This window comes from Bactrocera neohumeralis, chromosome 4 (assembly GCF_024586455.1).
Source record: "Bactrocera neohumeralis isolate Rockhampton chromosome 4, APGP_CSIRO_Bneo_wtdbg2-racon-allhic-juicebox.fasta_v2, whole genome shotgun sequence".
Taxonomy (NCBI): Eukaryota; Metazoa; Arthropoda; class Insecta; order Diptera; family Tephritidae; genus Bactrocera; species Bactrocera neohumeralis.
This window is the reverse complement of record NC_065921.1, coordinates 85,518,337-85,529,972: the sequence shown is the minus strand read 5'-3', so window position 1 is coordinate 85,529,972 and position 11,636 is coordinate 85,518,337. Positions and strand designations below refer to the sequence as shown.

General features: G+C 30.6%; 1 long non-coding RNA gene across 1 annotated transcript; it reads right to left on the bottom strand.

The window, feature by feature from the left end:
• Positions 1-5,753: 5,753 nt before the first annotated feature.
• Positions 5,754-11,180, bottom strand: LOC126755403 (uncharacterized). Its single transcript, XR_007666483.1, has 2 exons — positions 9,884-11,180; positions 5,754-9,710 (listed from the first exon to the last, which is right to left on the bottom strand). It is a non-coding gene; the product is annotated as an uncharacterized LOC126755403 (long non-coding RNA).
• Positions 11,181-11,636: the final 456 nt, after the last annotated feature.

The window sequence follows — 11,636 nt, the reverse complement described above, 5'->3', positions numbered from 1 at the left end:
AGCATATTCAGTCAACCGAAGATATAAAACAAAAGTCGCTGAACGAGCTGAAGGTCAGCACAAAAAGTGTTGCGAGGACTGGATCACCTGGGCATTACTCGGAAGGCGACAAAATAAATATTGATGTATAATAAAACAATTTGCGTTTTATTTAGAATTTCCGGTTACTTTTTTTGTCACAATATATGTCATTAAGACAGTAAATTTTATAATCAGAAAAATAAAAGTAAAGGCAGAGCTGTGCTGTAATATTGGCAGCAATTGGTATACCGAAAAAATTAGTTCTAAATTATTAATCTGGAATTACTTGGTTTCTTTGAGAACTACTTGACCAAGCAGTGCCTCTAATCTAACCTTCCATATTATATATAAATACATTTTTTTATTTTATATTTTATTTACTCGTATATGTTTTTCTTAATTTTTTTTTTTAATTTTTTATCCAACTTAGAATTAATTTTTAAAGCGAAATCCCAACTAAGACAAGTATATTAAAATATAGCATATCCGACTGCACCCACGCATGCTTAACTAAACGAGCAGTTCACTCAAAAGCCAAGCTCGACATCAATCAAATCTTCTGCTGTAGCCAGCGAACTGGTGTGAGATACATTTTTATATGAACAATGTGTGTATGTGTATTTATACATATATGTATATGAATGAGTAAGTGAGCTTTATTAATGCGTCGTTTCTAAGCATTTCTTTTTGTTGTAGTTTTTAAGGTATCTAAAGCTAAAACAATACGTATGCAGTTAAAAAAAATATGGTTGCTTTCAAATAAATTAAGAAAGATCACTCATGAAGCCACACAGTGATAGTTTTGATATAAGGAAGAACAGCAGAGCATAAAACTGTTTCGTTATTTTGTTCATATGTGTATGTATACATGCATATATTCACTGTATATATACTATATGAATAAGGTATATTTCCGCAAAAGTGAAGTTGAAAAATATGAAAACTCCACAAAAAAACTCGCCATGATTGGGAAGTAGTTACCGATTTATTATTCCTGCTCACAAGCCTTACTCCACATATGCACATCCTTATATGTCTGTGTGCGCACACCCTCTCCAAATGTATGCACCACAATTCACCAATTTAATTGAAACCAATTCAACCTATGCCAACAGTCAATCATAGCGGTGCTACACGATTTTCGCGAATATCCATCCAGCATACACCCAGCCGCCCACTAAAGAAATCGGAATCGGCGCTTCGCCCCCGCCGCCTTACAACCACACACAATCACATTTGATATGCAGCATTCGCAGAGAAGGGTAGAGGGGTAGAGCGGGAGAGCGAGGCACCAAGTGCCGCTAAAAAGTGAAAAACATTAAACCAAAAAGCAAAAACAATTTCATTCAGGCGCTGAAGGTGATTCACGGCACCAATTTCAAAGGCGGCGGCACAGCTATTATGATTCTTTGGGCTTTGCGAGGTATGTTTGGTACATACAATAAATAATATCATACTACAAACTGCATTGCAACAATTCAGTTAAGCTGCCAAATGAACAGTCAGTCAGGCAGGCAGTCAAATAAAAGCTTGCACATACACACATACACATCTATAGATGGCAGACAGATAGCAGAAGATGGATGAAGCGATAGTGGGGTCAAGTGAAACAGAGAGACCGACCGCCTGCTGCTGAAATCTATGGGCGACGACGGCATTTCTTTTGCGATACATATTACATATTTCTGTATTTGTAGTTGCAGTTGTATTGTGAGTGTGTATTTGTATGTAGATACTTTTTCTGTGTCCGTTTGTAAGTATGTAAGAGTAAAGTCATGCTGTTTGTTCACATTTGCTGTATATTCATTTGCCAGTACACATGTATGTGTGTGTGTATGTGTACATTTGTCTGCTTTTGCAATGATTTATCATGTTTTGCTGCGCGCTAGTGTTGCTCTTGTTGTTGCCGCTACTTTTTTAGCGTTTAAATAATATTTTTGTTTTTTTTTTCAATTTCACTTTTTAGTTTGCATTTTTTATTTATTTGTATGTATGATTTTCGTTGATGCTTCTGACAGCACAGAGCACAGGAAAAATGAATGGGCGAGTGAATGAAATGAATGAATGAGTGAACGTCGTCGACATTTCCATACACACACACACACCAAAAACAATGCGCTGCCACAAATGTAATGTAATGTGAATGGAAGCGCAAAAAAGCAAATTGTGTCCGCGCATGAATTTAAAATTTTATAATGCAATAATAAATAACAATAACAATGAAATTTACTCGCTGGCGGTGCCAATCAGGTCGACACTTGGGCGCTTTGTTGCACATGGGCAGGAAAAACAATCATAGTTGCGCATAATATAAAAAATTATTTCATATGTAAATTACAAATGAATATTTACGCCAGTGGTTTGACATGGTTGTTGTTGTTGTTACTGCTTTTTTACGACTATATGCAAGAGAATTTCAAGCGGAATTGCACTTACGAGATTTACGGTCAAATTTTGAGAGCAGAAGACATTTTTATTATAAAAATTTTGCAGAAAACTCAGCGTTTTTTAAGTTTATGCTAAGAAAAGGGGTATTTCAGTCGCAGAAAACACTGCTAATATTTGCGGGGAAACGTTAAAAAATATACATATATTACAGCTAATGTACGAATTTGCCTGAAATGTTACTCGATTCCAAATTTTCTTAAAGTAAGGCATAAAATTAGCAATAACTGTGAATTATTTCATATTTTCTTCGAAACATGTGTCTAGACGATAATTGAAGAATGCGACTTTAACCTTAGAAACTAAACAACGTTTCGTTGAATTTAGTCAATCGTCTAAACAGTAAATTTGAGTAATTTTATATGTTTTTGTTAAGAATGCCCTACAAAAGACAAATCTTGAAAACAATCGTTTTGTGTTTCTTTCATATTTCGATAGTTTATACCTTTAAAAATAACATACAAAAATTTCAAATCGTTATCTACAATAGTTTTTGAGTTACAGCCATTTAAGGATCGTTCATTTCAATCACCTTCATCAGTTTAGCTTTAAGGGGTTACATGGGTTTACGGGTTTCAAAAAATCTAATTTTTTTATTATCTTATTAAATTTCCAAACCACCTCTAGAATATTAATATTTCAAGTTGATCCGAGTAATAGTTTCGGAGATACAGCTTTGAGAACTTGTGCACTCCAGGCTAGCAAGGCAAAGCGCGCCGTCTTTAAACGCCTTCTTCTCGAAACTGAAGTCAGTTGGCAAGATTTTTCGAGAACTCCTCAACCGACCTTCAAGAAATTTTACAAGGGCCTTTCAGGTATAATTTTTAAAGACTTGAACGAAAAATTTTTTTTAAATATTTTTTTCGAAAAATTTCAGAATTTCTTCGTTAACAGTGAATGTTTGTAGAATTAAAAAAAAATAAAAATTCTGAAAAAAATATTTAATTTTTTATTTGAGAAAAAAAATTTAATTTCAATCAGCTCCTTCAAACTTAAACGCCTTTTTCTCGGAACATAATTTTCGAATTTGCTGCAGTGATAACTCGAAGACAAATGATCCGACCATCATAAAACTTTTTTCATCCTGATGTGATCAAAAAACGAAAACGACCAAATTTCCAATAAAATTCAACTGTTTTTCGAAATCGCTGTTAATCTGAAAATTTTTTAGATTTAGGTTTTGCTCTAAGGCCATTGTACTGAAAATATCTTTTAATTTAACGAGAATTTTAAATTTTTACGTTTCATCCACAAAAAAGGCCGAAATATAGCCAGTATTGAACCTTTTCGTAAGTACCTTCTTTTTGAAACACGTATAAATATACCATGAAAATTTCGAAACAATAGTTTCTTTTTTAATTTCCAAAAATGTATTTCTTTTAATTTCCAAAACTTGTCGTTTTTTCAAGATGACCCACCAAGCGTGCCTATTTCAGCGAACAGACCACCTTTTTTTGTGTATTCAATATTTTTTTTAGAATTTTCGAGGATCGAATTCGAACTGAAATTTTTTCGCCCACATTTTCTTCAATTCTTCAACTAACCGAACCCGCCTACCGCATACAACGCGTCAAAGCAGCAAAGAAAACCCTTTTTCCAATTCCCAAAACTCGTTACTAAATAAAAAACAGTTATTTTGAATTTTTTGAAATTGTTTTTTTAAAACAAAAATATATATATATTCACAAAATGTTGTTGTTTTCTTTGCGTTTGCATTTGTATTACATTCTTATTGGTTTTTTTTTTATTAGATTTGTTTTTGTTATTTATCATAAACGTCATACCAACGTATGTATGTATATATCAGTTTTGCCCTCAGCGCATAATTAATTATCGCATACTTATAATTTACAAAATAAAAAATAAATAACAGTTTTGGATTTTTCTGCTACACATTATACGCCCAATCTCTCATTACATGCTTATACATATGTTGTATGTATTTAATTAGTATACTATATATATATATATATATTATATCTATAATATACATAAATGCTATGCTAGTACATGTAAAAGTATATATTTTATTATTTATAACTTATTAGTGTGAATTTGTGTTTATTGCGATTTTTTTCGTTTTTTGTTTTTTACTGGCATTCTGTCATATCCCGTTTAAACCAGCTAATATATATGTATATATATATGTATATCTTTACATATTAGTTATTTGCCTATTTAAAAGAAGTATTGAAATGAATAAATAAATCTAGTGACATATCAGTTTTGTTTGTGTTGTTGTTTTATACTTTTAATATATGTACATTTACACATACGCATTAAATCGCGTTATGTATGTGTGTATCCTGTAATGGATGTGTTATTTACAAAATGCCGGGAAATCTGTTTGTGTTTATAGAATGCTGTTTTCATATAAGAGTTCCTTTTCAATTTATTGTTATTATCTATAAAAATAAAATCCGTTTTTATTTTGCATTTTGCTTTCAAGCATGCCAATTAATTAAATGGAAATAAAACTTTCTGTGAGTTTGTAAATGCAAATTGTATTTGTGAGTGGTTTTTTTCTATATGAAATATAGTAGGTATTTTAAGGATGATTGATCATTTTACTAACTAATGTAATGAAAAGTATAAATTTAAGTTATGTAAAAAAAATTGATAACAATTTCAGAGCTTTTAAAAGGAAAAGTTGCGGAAAAAATCGAAAATTATTAAATTGCTGTTGTTAATTTTTCTTAAATAATTTGTCGTTTAAATATTGAAACAGATATTTGCATGTAAAAATTATTTGTAAATATTACAGAAACTATTGTGAGCCTAAGGGTTTATACACTGTAAACTTTACTTAAATATATGGAGACTTTCTGCTCTCATTAAATTTCGAAGTCAGAGGCATCGTTTCATTGTTAAAATTGGCTAAATTGCCTCTATATCAAATTTAAAGGAATGCGTTATTAAAAAGAAATGAAATTAGTTACTTCATAACTCCTACACTTTTATAGCGAATATCTTATAAAGTCACAGGAACCTAAATATATAAGGTTTTACTATTTTTGTTACATGCTTCAACTAATAGTGAGAGGGAAAGTCAACTAGAGTCTTCAAAGATGTTTTAAATACATAGACGACTGCACTGCACGACGTAGCGGCAGCGAAATTCCCTTGCCAGCAAATGGCAACTTGAAGCCAGCTTCCAGAGCATTTTGGAGACGGCCACGACATATCAAACAGCTGATTTAGATAACCTTGTTTTTGCCGCACTAAAGCTTTTCACTTGAATGAAATTTAAAATGATGTGACCAAAATGATGCCTGTGGTCTGCCGACTTCAATGTGTTTAATGCTATTTGTTAAAACAAATAATTTAGTCGGGTTTGAATTGTACGATCAATTTTTTTTCATTTTGAGAAGTAGCGAAATAGAGAGACTAATCGAAAACAAACATTACATTTTAAGGATATACAGGTATAACTTTTTTTCTACTGTACTTTTAATTATGGGCCTTCATATAATCTTTGTGAAAAAATCGCACCAAAATAATTAGTTTTACTCAACTTTACTCTCTTTCAACTACTTTGATAAAACCATGTGCATAACTTTAGTTCATTAAAAATTCCCTTACCACAATTTTCTTCGAATGATCTATCGTAATAGCGGCATTCCTTCATAAGTATATATACATATTAAAGGAGAAAATTGGAATTGAAAGCAAGTATCTATACTCAGAGGGCCGCTAAAAAATGTATCATTATTTTTATTCTTTGGTCCGATTCTTCTGAAGAAAAACATGCTATCCACTAAAAAGTGGTATGCTAAGACGAATATGCATGCTTTCCTTTCTACTCAATAAGATGCAGCTGAAAAAGGAACCCCGACAATAAATGTTCATAACTATACTTGAAACAGAAGAAACGATAGCAGGAAATTTTTACAGATATTAAAAACAGATTATATTTGGGTAGTGTGCCAATGTACGGTACCAGAATGTCAATCGAAAATCAACAGTTAGTTTATTATTTTTTGGGAAATATTTCCAAAATAAGTAAATTTAAGTATTTAGTTGTTCACTAAGTAGTCTCGTTTGATGGCAGCAGCTGATCTTTTTGCATTTTTTTGCAGCCAACTTCACATTTAATCGCTTTACCATTATATATTTCAACAGCTGATATATAGTATTGTAGTAAGGCTTGTTAGTAAAAATGCTTCTTAAATTTTTCGAATTGTTTTTCTTTGGTGCCTTATCGGAGCTGGAAGATCCGAAAATTGAAAATAGCAGTTTCGGCATATTTTATTATCAAAAGGGTCAAAAAGCAGTTCAGACAAGATATAAAAAACACACCGTCTGCTTTTTTTCGCTTTTTGATTTCACTGGTAGCGAAGGCTTATTTATCTATAATAGCAGAATCTTCCCCAGGGCAGAGAAAAAGCTATCTTGACGTCAAGGGAAATTGCACCCATGATCTGTGAATGGAGAGTTCTTGCTAAAAGTTCTACTCTCTTGGAGTATTGAGAAATAAAGCTCATCTCCTCGAAACCAATAAACAAAAGAGGTGGTTCCTGAAGAGCTTCAGCTGTAATGATGAACCAGCTCAAACCACTTCGAAGTCCAGTAGTCACCAAAAAAGGTTATGTAGTCTGTTTGGTAGGACTTATCGCTTATTTGATCTTTCGCCCGACAGTACCACGATTAATTTTGAAGTGTATTGTGAGTAGCTAGGCAAGTTGAGTGATTTACTGAAGCAAAAGATGCGAAAATTGATCAATGGAAAATGTGTAGTGTTCCATTAAGATCATGCGGGACTTTATATAAGTTTGATGACCCTCCAAAAGCTATTGCAGATTGAAAGGGATGCGCTATCACACTCACCATATTCGTCACCTTGAGACCATATTCTCATACTTGACTTCTACGAACTGTTATTCCGGTCTCAGCAAAATTTTTTGGATGGGAGAACCTTCAGCTCAAATCAAGTTAGTACGCCAAACCACTTGGCTCAGTCAAAAATATTGAGAGCGTGAAAGCAATATCTTGCCCGGAAGATGGCAATAAGTATTGGATCAAAATTGAGAATATATATATTTCCATAAGTTGTTTTACGCAATAAAAAATTGGGTTTAATTGCACTAAAAAACGAAATTACTTAGTGAACGTTCCAATACTTTGCTGGAAATTATTTTCTATTAGAAGAGATAGATCGTGAAAAGCATGAACTAGCTGAAATCATTTTGAAAGCGAATGGTCACCAATACTTAGCCGGAAGTAATGTAGTTTGAAGAGAAAACTAAATAGTATGTAAAGTGAGTTTTTGAAATAATTAAAATAATTCAAAAATTTCACAGAAAAATTAGTCTTGAAAATTGTGAACAATATGAAAAATTTTAGTATTTGAAAAAATCAGAAAAAGTTTTTCCGAAGTTTACTATCAACTTAACGGCTTTTTTGAAGCGTTAAAACATTTTTCGAAATATCTTATGGCATTATAAAGTTTTGCAATTCTAAAATGTGCTTTAACTGAGGAAGCTTGTATAAAAATAGTTTTGCTAACTATACAAACTATATGATGCATTTGTATGTGTGTTTTTTTATGTAAGTATGTACGTATGGAGTTTGTAATTCCATGCACTTGTATTTGTACATATACCATACTATATACTATGCATATAGCTGTACCTATGTAATATATTTGTATGTAGTATGTAATTATACATTTAGTTGTCATTTATGGTAGTTGTTGTTCCGAGTAGTTGGTGTAGTATATGTATATATGTATGTAATATGTCGTTGTGTTTAATAATGTATAAGTGAGTACTTGTGTGGCTAGAATGGGCGTAGTGTAGGGATTTCATTAATAAATTATACACAATCACACAAATCATTTATTATTTATACATTTTAATAGCGAACAAACCGTGTTGCATAAATATTTAGAAAGAAATTGGCATTTAATCGGCAGGTTTGCAGTAAAGCAATTTTTTAATAAATACGCATTTTAATGTAGATAAGTATATGTGTGGGGTAGTATATTTCTGTGTATGTGTATATATGTGATTATTAAGCGTTAGGCATGATTTAATGGATTATACGTTATGTTTTTTGTAATTTTTTTGTTTTTATGAATTAAATATACTTTTTGGTGTTCTTATATATGCTTGTCGATACATAAATACAAACATGAGTATGTAGGTGAGCATGAGCGGAGCATATGTATAACTATGCACATCAATATATGTATGTATGTAAGCAATTAATTTATATGTATTTATTTTTATGCATTTTTATCATTTAAATTTATTTGCAAGTATGACGATTGTATGCATTCATGTTCAATATGAAATATTTGTATGTATGAGAGTATGTATGTATGCATGTAATACATAAATATGACACATAGGTTAAGTGGTAAAGTAAAATAGCTCGGTACGATGCGTTTAAAAATTTCGTGTTTTTATTTGTTGAGTAATGTATGTGTGTGAGTATGCATGTATGTATATGTTTTATCACTAATGTATGTTTGTTTGTGTGAGCGCCTGTTGTAGCATTTGATTTGCTGTTTTTACCCAGTGTACGCATGCTAGCCTGTCCTTATGTGGTTGTGCATTAATTATGAAGATTAAATGCGGCATTTGTACCATCACACAGCTGTTTATTTGTATGTAAATGTGTGCGTGTGTTTATCGGCTGTTGTTCAATTTGTAAATTATGGCAGTAGCTTGTAAATTTTTTTGGTTTTATAATTTTTACTCGCACTCATAATTTAAATTGCAAACTTGCATTTCTATTTTAAGCACTTTCACACGTATGCGCGCGTGTGTGTGTGTGTGGAGTAGCGTGATTTCCTTATTAATCATGTTAAGCAATTAATTTTTAATTAATTGTGTTGCACTTTAACGCACCTGCAAAAGCATTTGATGAATTTCGCATAAATATGACACATTACATATTTATAAGTTGTGTTTTTGCAGTGTTAGTAGCTCTAGTAAAAATATTATTTATTCATTATTAAAACGGTCGGCATTGATAAGCACGCATAAAGAAACCACATTTTTAATGCGAAATAATTTGAAATTTTTGAAAAAATAGTTAATTTGATGCGTTTAAAAAATTAGAGAAAAAAATTATTAATATACGCGGTAGCTTCAAATTATTTTTGTTTACTTATCTCCAGTTTTTCTTATTTATATTTTTATGAAATTATGAAATTAAGTAGCAACTTTTCAAAATAGCATTATGTTCAAATAAGCATTATTTATTAAATTATTGCAGCTTATTGACAGGTTACACCACTCAACAAATCGAAAAGAAAATATTGCTACTGATATGCAAAAAGGTAAGTGTGGTATGTAAGGTGTCATGATAACGGATTTGGAAAATTTCCCTTCATTTATATTCTTGTGTCATTTTAGTTAAGGGTGATGGTTTGACCCCTACAGCCCTTGACTACAACACAAAAAGTCACAGTGTTACAAAATTTTTAGTATAATTTTCGGTTTTAGCAACACAAAATTAGCAAGAAACAGCCTCTAACAGCACAGTACTAAGAGTAAATTAGGGTTAAGGTCAAATATTTGATTTATCAGATAATAATATTATTATACTCCATATATAGTAATTTAATGAATCTTCATTGGTTAAGTAGCTCAAATAATTTTAATATACCAAAAAAAATTTTTTTTTCGAACTTAAATTATGTTGGCTTCTTTTTGGTAATTAAAATTTCAGCCAAATTTTTAAATAATTCTAAAACTCGTAAGCAAAACAATTCATTTGAAAAAATTCTTACAAAAAAAATATTTCCTTAAGCAAGGTCACATTAAAATGGAGAATGATTTTTTTAGTGCACAAGATCACGTTTCAGCAAATACGCATTAAAATTAAGATGTTTAAGCCAGTATTCTGGTCAAGGAAATTGAAAAAATTAAATTTTTTTCAAGTTGGATAGCGAAGATATTAGAAAATATCTCCATAAAAAGATTTTATAAAATTTAAATTATTTCCGAAGTTTATTTTAGTGTCCTGGCAACTGGACCGATATGAACTTCATTACTTTTCTGATGCAGTTGCCACAATGTATCAAGTTCTAATCAGCCGATTTGCTTGAAACATGCAATAAATAATGTTAAATACTCTTATATCTCTTTATCCCATGAAGTAGCAAAAAATGAAAAATTGAGATGTTTACTATTTTAAAAAAAATCGACAAAATTAAAAAGTAAAAAAATCCATCTTTATATTTAAGTAGACGCCATTTAATGAAAAAAAATTTGTTTTTCAATTTAGCAGCTTTTTAAGCTGTTTGTTCGTACCAATCAAGAATACTCATTATTTTATTTTTTTATTGGCCGCAAGGGTAGAAATCAGGACGAAGAGCATGGTCACATGGACATTTTTCCTCCTCTAATTAAGAGGCGCTTAATTCAAAGGAAAAATAAACATATTTTTGTGCAATATTCAAATATAAGTAAACAAGTGACAAGAAATGGACAAAATATTTTAAAATAATGGTAAAAATCTCAAGTGCTTTTTTATCAGTTGCCAAAAAAACGCTCGAAATTCGGTCTTCTAGGCTAGAATACCGCCTTAAACACATATTTTTCCCCTTAAAAACAAATTTTGATGACGCTAATAATTTTTTGGAAAAAAATAACAAATTTTAATAAAATATGTTTGAAAAAAAATTTTCAAAAAAAATAGGAAAAAAATCACCACCACTAATTTTGAGGAAACTAATAACATTTTCGAAAAAAAAAATTTTGAAGTTCCTGCAATTTTTAATTCAAGATTTAATTTTGATGAAAATAATAGTTTTTCTGAAAAAATATTTGCCTTGCCATTTTCAAAATCACTATCACTAATTTTGAGGAAACTAATAACTATTATGAAAAAAAATTTTTTTGAAAAAATTCTTCTTGTAATGTTTAAAATCACTACAACTAATTTAGAGGAAATAAAGAATTTAAAAACAATTTACCTTACAATTTTCAAAGTCACCACCATTATTTTTGAGAAAACTAATACTTTTTTTGAAAAAAAAAATTTAATTCTGCTTGCGAGTTTTAAAATCACTTCCACTAATTTAAAGGAAACTAATAATTTTTTCATTTTTTTTAACTTGCCTTACAATTTTCTAAATCACTAATAAATTTTTTGAAAAAAAAAAAATTGCCTCAAAATCACCAAACAAATTTATTTTTACGCACTTTGTGTTAGTC